At 50.6% G+C, this 5,847-nt stretch overlaps 1 long non-coding RNA gene across 1 annotated transcript in view; it reads right to left on the bottom strand.

Moving 5' to 3' along the window:
* Positions 1-3,784: 3,784 nt before the first annotated feature.
* LOC105547935 overlaps positions 3,785-5,847 on the bottom strand; it is a 4,434-nt gene continuing 2,371 nt past the window's right edge. The window contains exon 3 of the long non-coding RNA XR_001007313.1: positions 3,785-4,447. This is a non-coding gene — a long non-coding RNA (uncharacterized LOC105547935). The remainder of the gene's footprint in view (positions 4,448-5,847) is intronic.

Genomic DNA, 5,847 nt, shown 5'->3' with positions numbered 1-5,847 from the left:
GGGGTGGCAGATGGGACCAGACCCTGATGCTCCAGGAGACAGGGACAGTTCAAGGCAAGGGCACCTAGGACCTCCGTGATGCCGGATCCCAGGCCGTGGCTGCACCTGACCCCACAGCAGCATCAGCCAAGCTTGATCCCGCACTGCTCCTGAGGCTGCTTCTCCACTTGATTGCTGAACACAGGGATCACTCCTGGTTTCACTCCTTGTTCTCCTTCACTTCCTCCATCCAAACGCATCCAAATGTTCTCTGCAGCAGGAATGAGGCCCAGCCCCTTCTTGTCCCTCATCCCTGGGGCAATCTTCTAACAGTGGAGGGAGGCTTCGCCTAACTGACTCCATTTTGCCTCTGCCCTCATAGTAAAACCTTTCAGGTAAAACTAATGAAACCCATGGCCCGTGGGCCCCATGCGGCCTAGGAAGCTTTGAACGCAGCCCAACACAAATTCATACACTTTCTTAAAACATTATTAGATTTTTTTGGTGATCTTTTTAAAGACCATCAGCTATCATTTGTGTTCGTGTATTTTACGTGTGGCCCAAGACAATTCTTCTTCTTCCAGTGTGGCTCAGGGAAGCCAAAAGATTGGACACCCCTGCTTTAGGTTAAAAGCTTCTGCTGGCCAGGCGCCTGTAATCCCAGCACTTGGGGAGGCCGAGGCAGGCAGATCACGAGGTCAAGAGATTGAGACCATCCTGGCTAGCATGGTGAAACCCCATTTCTACTAAAAAAAATACAAAAAAATTAGCCAGGTGTGGTGGCGGGCGCCTGCAGTCCCACCTACTTGGGAAGCTGAGGCAGGAGAATGGTGTGAACCCAGGAGGCGGAGCTTGCAGTGAGTGGAGATCCTGCCACTGCACTCCAGCCTGGGCGACAGAGCCAGACTCTGTCTCAAAAAAAAAAAGCTTCTGCTTAGCTTTGCATGTAGGCTAGCTAATTACTTGCAGTTTAACTTTAAGAATGATAACAGCCCCTTTCTCAAACTCCTGAGGAGATAAGGACTTGTACACATGAGGAACAGTATTTCATTAAAGATTTATAGGAACACTGTGGCCTGACCTACTTCATCTGAACCGAAGTCAACAGACCAAGAACAAAGATGTTTCACAACCTCCTCAGACCCTTGCTCACACCCACATGGCTGTGGTCATCAGTCGCTTCTTGACCTCAGCCCTCTCCTCTTCCCTCTTCCCTTGACATTAAAGGGAGCCTGAAGCTCCTACTAACTTAAGGAGGTTCTTTAGGACACTAGTCCACCATCTTCTCGGTTTGCTGGCTCTCCGAATGAAGTTGCTTTCCTTACCCCAACACCTTGCCTCTCAACTTACTAGACTTACTGGCTGTTGAGCGATGACTGGTGTGAGCTTGGATTCAGCTAGACTCTCATCCTGGCCTTAGATGCCTCCCCACTGCGGACTCCCACACCTGACCTCTCTCTGAGGATCCAAACTCAAATTTCTTTTTCTTTTCTGTTTATTTATTTATTTGAGATGGGGTTTTGCTCTGCCGCCCAGGCTGGAGTGCAGTGGTGCGATCTTGGCTCACTGCAACCTCTGCCTCCCGGGTTCAAGCAATCCTCCCACCTCAGCCTCCCAAGTAGCTGGGATCATAGGCACGCACCATCACGCCCAGCTAATTTTTGTATATTTTGTAGAGACAGAGTTTTGCCCAGGCTGGTCTCAAACTCCTGAGCTCGAGCAATCCTCCCACTTTGGCCTCCCAAAGTGCTGGGATGACAGGTGTGAGCCGCAGCGCCTGGCCCTCACTCAGATTTCTAACTGCCTACGTGACACTGCACGTGCACTGCTAATCAGCACCTCTGATTTCTGGTGACCAGAATGAAACTTTGGATTCGCTCCCCAAAGCTGGCTTCTCCCACAGTCCCCCTTCCCTTAGAAAACAGCCCTCCTGTTTACCCAGTGGCTCGGATCAAAATCAAGGGGTTACCTTTGATTTCTCCCTCTCTTGAAAGCCTCATGCTCACCTTTGTCCAAGGAGTTCTACCTGTAAGGGCCTCACCCTCATGCCACACTCCAGTTTGACATTCAGGTCTCATCTAAAGTGCCCCCAGGGGCCTCTCTGACCTGTCGGTGGCACTGTTGAATCCTTTGCATGGGGCCCATCGCTGCTGGAAGCTCTGGTTTCTTTAGTTAGTGTCCGTGTCTCCCTCCCAGTGGAATGATCTGGGGCCTTCCTGGGGTCCTGCCATGTCCCCGCCTCCAGGAGAAGACCCGGCACTGAGCAGCTGCTCCAGGTGGGTTTGCTGGGGAGCAGGTGGAGGGCCCAGGAGTGCTCAGGACTGGGAAAGGGACGCTGCTTTGGAGGAGCAGGGAAAAGAGCTCAGGGAGAGAGAATGAGGGTGGGCGGTGGAGGGGACTGGCGGGAGAGGCCGCATGCCAGACCCCTGGGCTGATGCTGCTGCAGCCCTCGGAACACCCTCTTGGAATGCCGTCTTCAACTCCAGCCTTTGCTTTCACCGTGGCCACAAGCCTCCTGTGCCACCACGTACTCACATTCTGATTGAAGCCCCTCTCTTCACCATCTCTGAAAGCAGATGACCTCTCTGCACGTGTGGACTGGCTAAAGTCCTTCGCCCCGCCTCCTCATGCCGCAGGGTAATCATCTGTGTCTGGGTCTCACTCGCCCCTGGGGCGCATCCTCCCTGAGGTCCTGAGAGCCCAGCTTCCCCACCCCTGTCAACATGAAACCATTGACCAGCTCCTCCCCGGGGGCTCCAGACTCTGCAGTTGGAAGAGGCAGAAGTGCCCTCTGCTGGCCACTGGCTGGCTCCCTGCACCCCAGAGCAACAATCAGGACTTGAGAGATGAGAAGCCAAGCTCAGCCCTTGCCCCCAACTCTTCTCGTGCTCCCCAATCCCACCCATCGCCCACCTTGTGTTCCCCCAAATGCACGTCTCCCCTCCTGGAACCCTCCTCTTCAAATCTTCAAATCTCTTCTTCTTCCACTGGTTCATCCACACCCAATCTATACCCCATCCACACCCCCATCATCTTTAAGACTCAAGTTAGTGTCACTTCCTCCAAGAAGCCTCCCCTGACTTCATCCAGAGGAACTGGCCTCACCTGTCTTCTGCCCTTGCCGTCCTTACAAGGACACCCCTCACAGCTTCTGCCACACTGCGCAGTCCTCATCTGTCCATCTGCCTCTCCTTGCAGGCGACTGCACTCCCTGGCACTGGGGACAATGGCCCTGATGTCCTCAGCACCCAACGCAGAGCTGCGCAGGGCAGAGGCTCACACGGAAAATGTTCACTGAATGAAGTCAACTAACTTCAGAGGTTCTGAGCAGGACTGTTCTGAGGTGCGTGCCCTGGAGCAAAATCCAATATACATATTGGGGAACGAAAACAATACACATAAATATGTGCTCATTAAGAAACATTTCAAACAACAGATATGTCTACAAACTAAAAAATGAAACCCTTTTCAATTGTTTCCCAGCCTACAACCTTTCATAAATCACTGCTATTCTCAACGTGGGGTGTGTTCATCCCAAACCTTCCCAAGCATTCCCTTTGACTTTATTTTAACTTTCTTCTTTTTTGTTTTTAACATAAATGGGGTAACACAGTACATATAATTGTATTTCTTTTTTTTCATGAAAAGATCCATCTTGAGGTCCTTCTAAGTCAGCAACTGTAGGTTTATGTCACTCTTTTTAGTGACTGCAAAGCATACAGTACCCCAGTTCCTCCACAGTGTCTAAACCCGAGGCTTGTCAATTGTATCTTGGTAAAACTGGGGACAAATGCTAGGCGTTTGGTTTTTTGATTTGGTGGCTTTTTATTTTATTTTATTTTTTTGCAGTTACGAACAACATTTCTGCAACCATCTTCCTGCCCGACTCTTTGTGTCCATGTGCACATATTTCTCTAGAACTGACTCTTAGAAGTGGAAATGTGGAGTCTGAGAGTGTATCTATTTCACATTCTAATGATACTAGCAAACTCCCTTCAAAAAATGGATACCAACTGACACTCACATCAACAATGCACACATGTCTCTTTTTTTCCACATTCTTGACAGCACTGGGTGTTATTAGACTTTAAAAGTTTTTTGACACATCTAATCATCTCAACCTTCAAATTCAGCTTAACTCTGATTAAAGTGGGTATTTCGAGAAGCCCTTAGAGAACAGAGCTTTGGAAAGGGTGCATGGTAGAGAGATGAGCCTCCAGCCTCCCAGAACAGCAGCTGGCAGCTCCACTTCCTTTTCCTTTTCCAGGGAAGGAAAGTCCCTCCCAAAACCCTTGGTCCTGGAGTCACAGCCCAAGCCCCTCAGCAGTTCCCTCAGGAGCAGAGGGTCTCCCGGGTCAACCAGGATCCCCACCGAGGTGGATTTGCTTCTGGCAACGTCTCCAGTTTGAATGTGATCCCAGGCAATACTTAAGGGAGCAGCTCCCTCTTGTTCTCTGAAAAATGCTGTCTGCAAGGGAGGATATGCATTTGGGAGAACTGGAGAATTACAAACTCAGTTATGCACAGTGAGACCAGGAGAGTAGGAAACAAAGTGTATGTCCTGCAAGAACCACAGGTTTTGGAGGTGTTAAGAGTGGCCTGCTGGGCCCACAGAGGGGGCTGCTGGAGCATCAGGAGGGGCTCACCTCTTATTCCACTCCCTCCCCTCTAGCCCTAGACTAGAAGGAATCTATTTAGATAATGACACTTGGAAAGAGCTTGCCATTTGTGTTGCCTAAAAAGATCTACAGAAAGGGACAACGGGGCATTTCCAACATGCAAACAGCGTCCATTCATCCCAGATTCCGAGATCCTTCTGGTCAGCACAAGGTGGGTGCGGGGGCAGATGGCCCACAGACACCTGGGATTGTGTTTGCAGACTTTAATCTCCTAAGAGCCCAGGGATGGCCTCCAGGGCTTGCTGGCTTGCCTGTCTTCCTGTTTTTATCCTAATAGGCCTTATACAAAGACTTTAAAATGACTCATGGAAAAAGCCAAGCCAGGGAAGAGGGCTGGAGTCAGCCGCCAAGTGGAAGACAGTGGGAGGCCCACAGGGACGCTCATCAGTGACCCAGGAACCTGAGTGGTCTCAAAAATGCATCCGCAGGAAGGTCAGGACAAGGAAAGTGGGTGCTGGGGGACACAGAATGAACGCTTACTGGAGAACACCCTGGGAAAGAGAAAAACACTGGTGCTAAAATACATCCCCGAAATGGGCATGGTATTTAATTTCCAACCTGCTTCCATTTCTATGCACTCAGACATTCTTTCCTCCGATGACAAAGGCGGAGCAGGTGTTATTATTCATATTTACAGATGCCCAGAGAAGGGGTGTCTTCCCAGGTAGCACCCCTGACCCAGAAGCAAGGGTCCTCCTCTCAGTTTCTTAGGAACTTGTGGGCCTTATTTGCCTGGCCAACTATTTTGCATCCTTTAAGGCTCAAATCAGCCTCCAGAGCTGTCCCCAAGGCCCCTACTATCAGCCCTTCTGCTTGTGTCCAACTACCACTCTGAGCCATGTCCTGTCATTGTGTGCTGTAACTCTGTCATCTTCTAGCTACACAGTAGGTAAACTCCTCTCCCACCTCCTCCACCTCCCTTGGCCTGGCCTCTCCCACCCAGTGTGGCTGAGCAGAAGTTTGTGGAATAGCTGGATGGGAGTGTCAGTAGATGCTACGGGACAACTGGACAATGTCACTGCAACCCTGAACCCAAAGTAAGCCAGGGTGCCTCAAATGTGCACCACCTGCCTGGCAAAACCACCATGGGGTTCTGAGGATCCCAGTTCTACTCAGCAAAAGGAGAAAGACAATCCTGGGATCCAGGAGGAGGGTGGAGGTGGAGAAGGAAAAGGAACTGGGGTTTGGA

Source organism: Mandrillus leucophaeus, unplaced genomic scaffold, assembly GCF_000951045.1.
Source record: "Mandrillus leucophaeus isolate KB7577 unplaced genomic scaffold, Mleu.le_1.0 Scaffold4, whole genome shotgun sequence".
In the NCBI taxonomy this organism is placed as follows: Eukaryota; Metazoa; Chordata; class Mammalia; order Primates; family Cercopithecidae; genus Mandrillus; species Mandrillus leucophaeus.
This window is presented reverse-complemented; position numbering and strand designations above follow the sequence as displayed.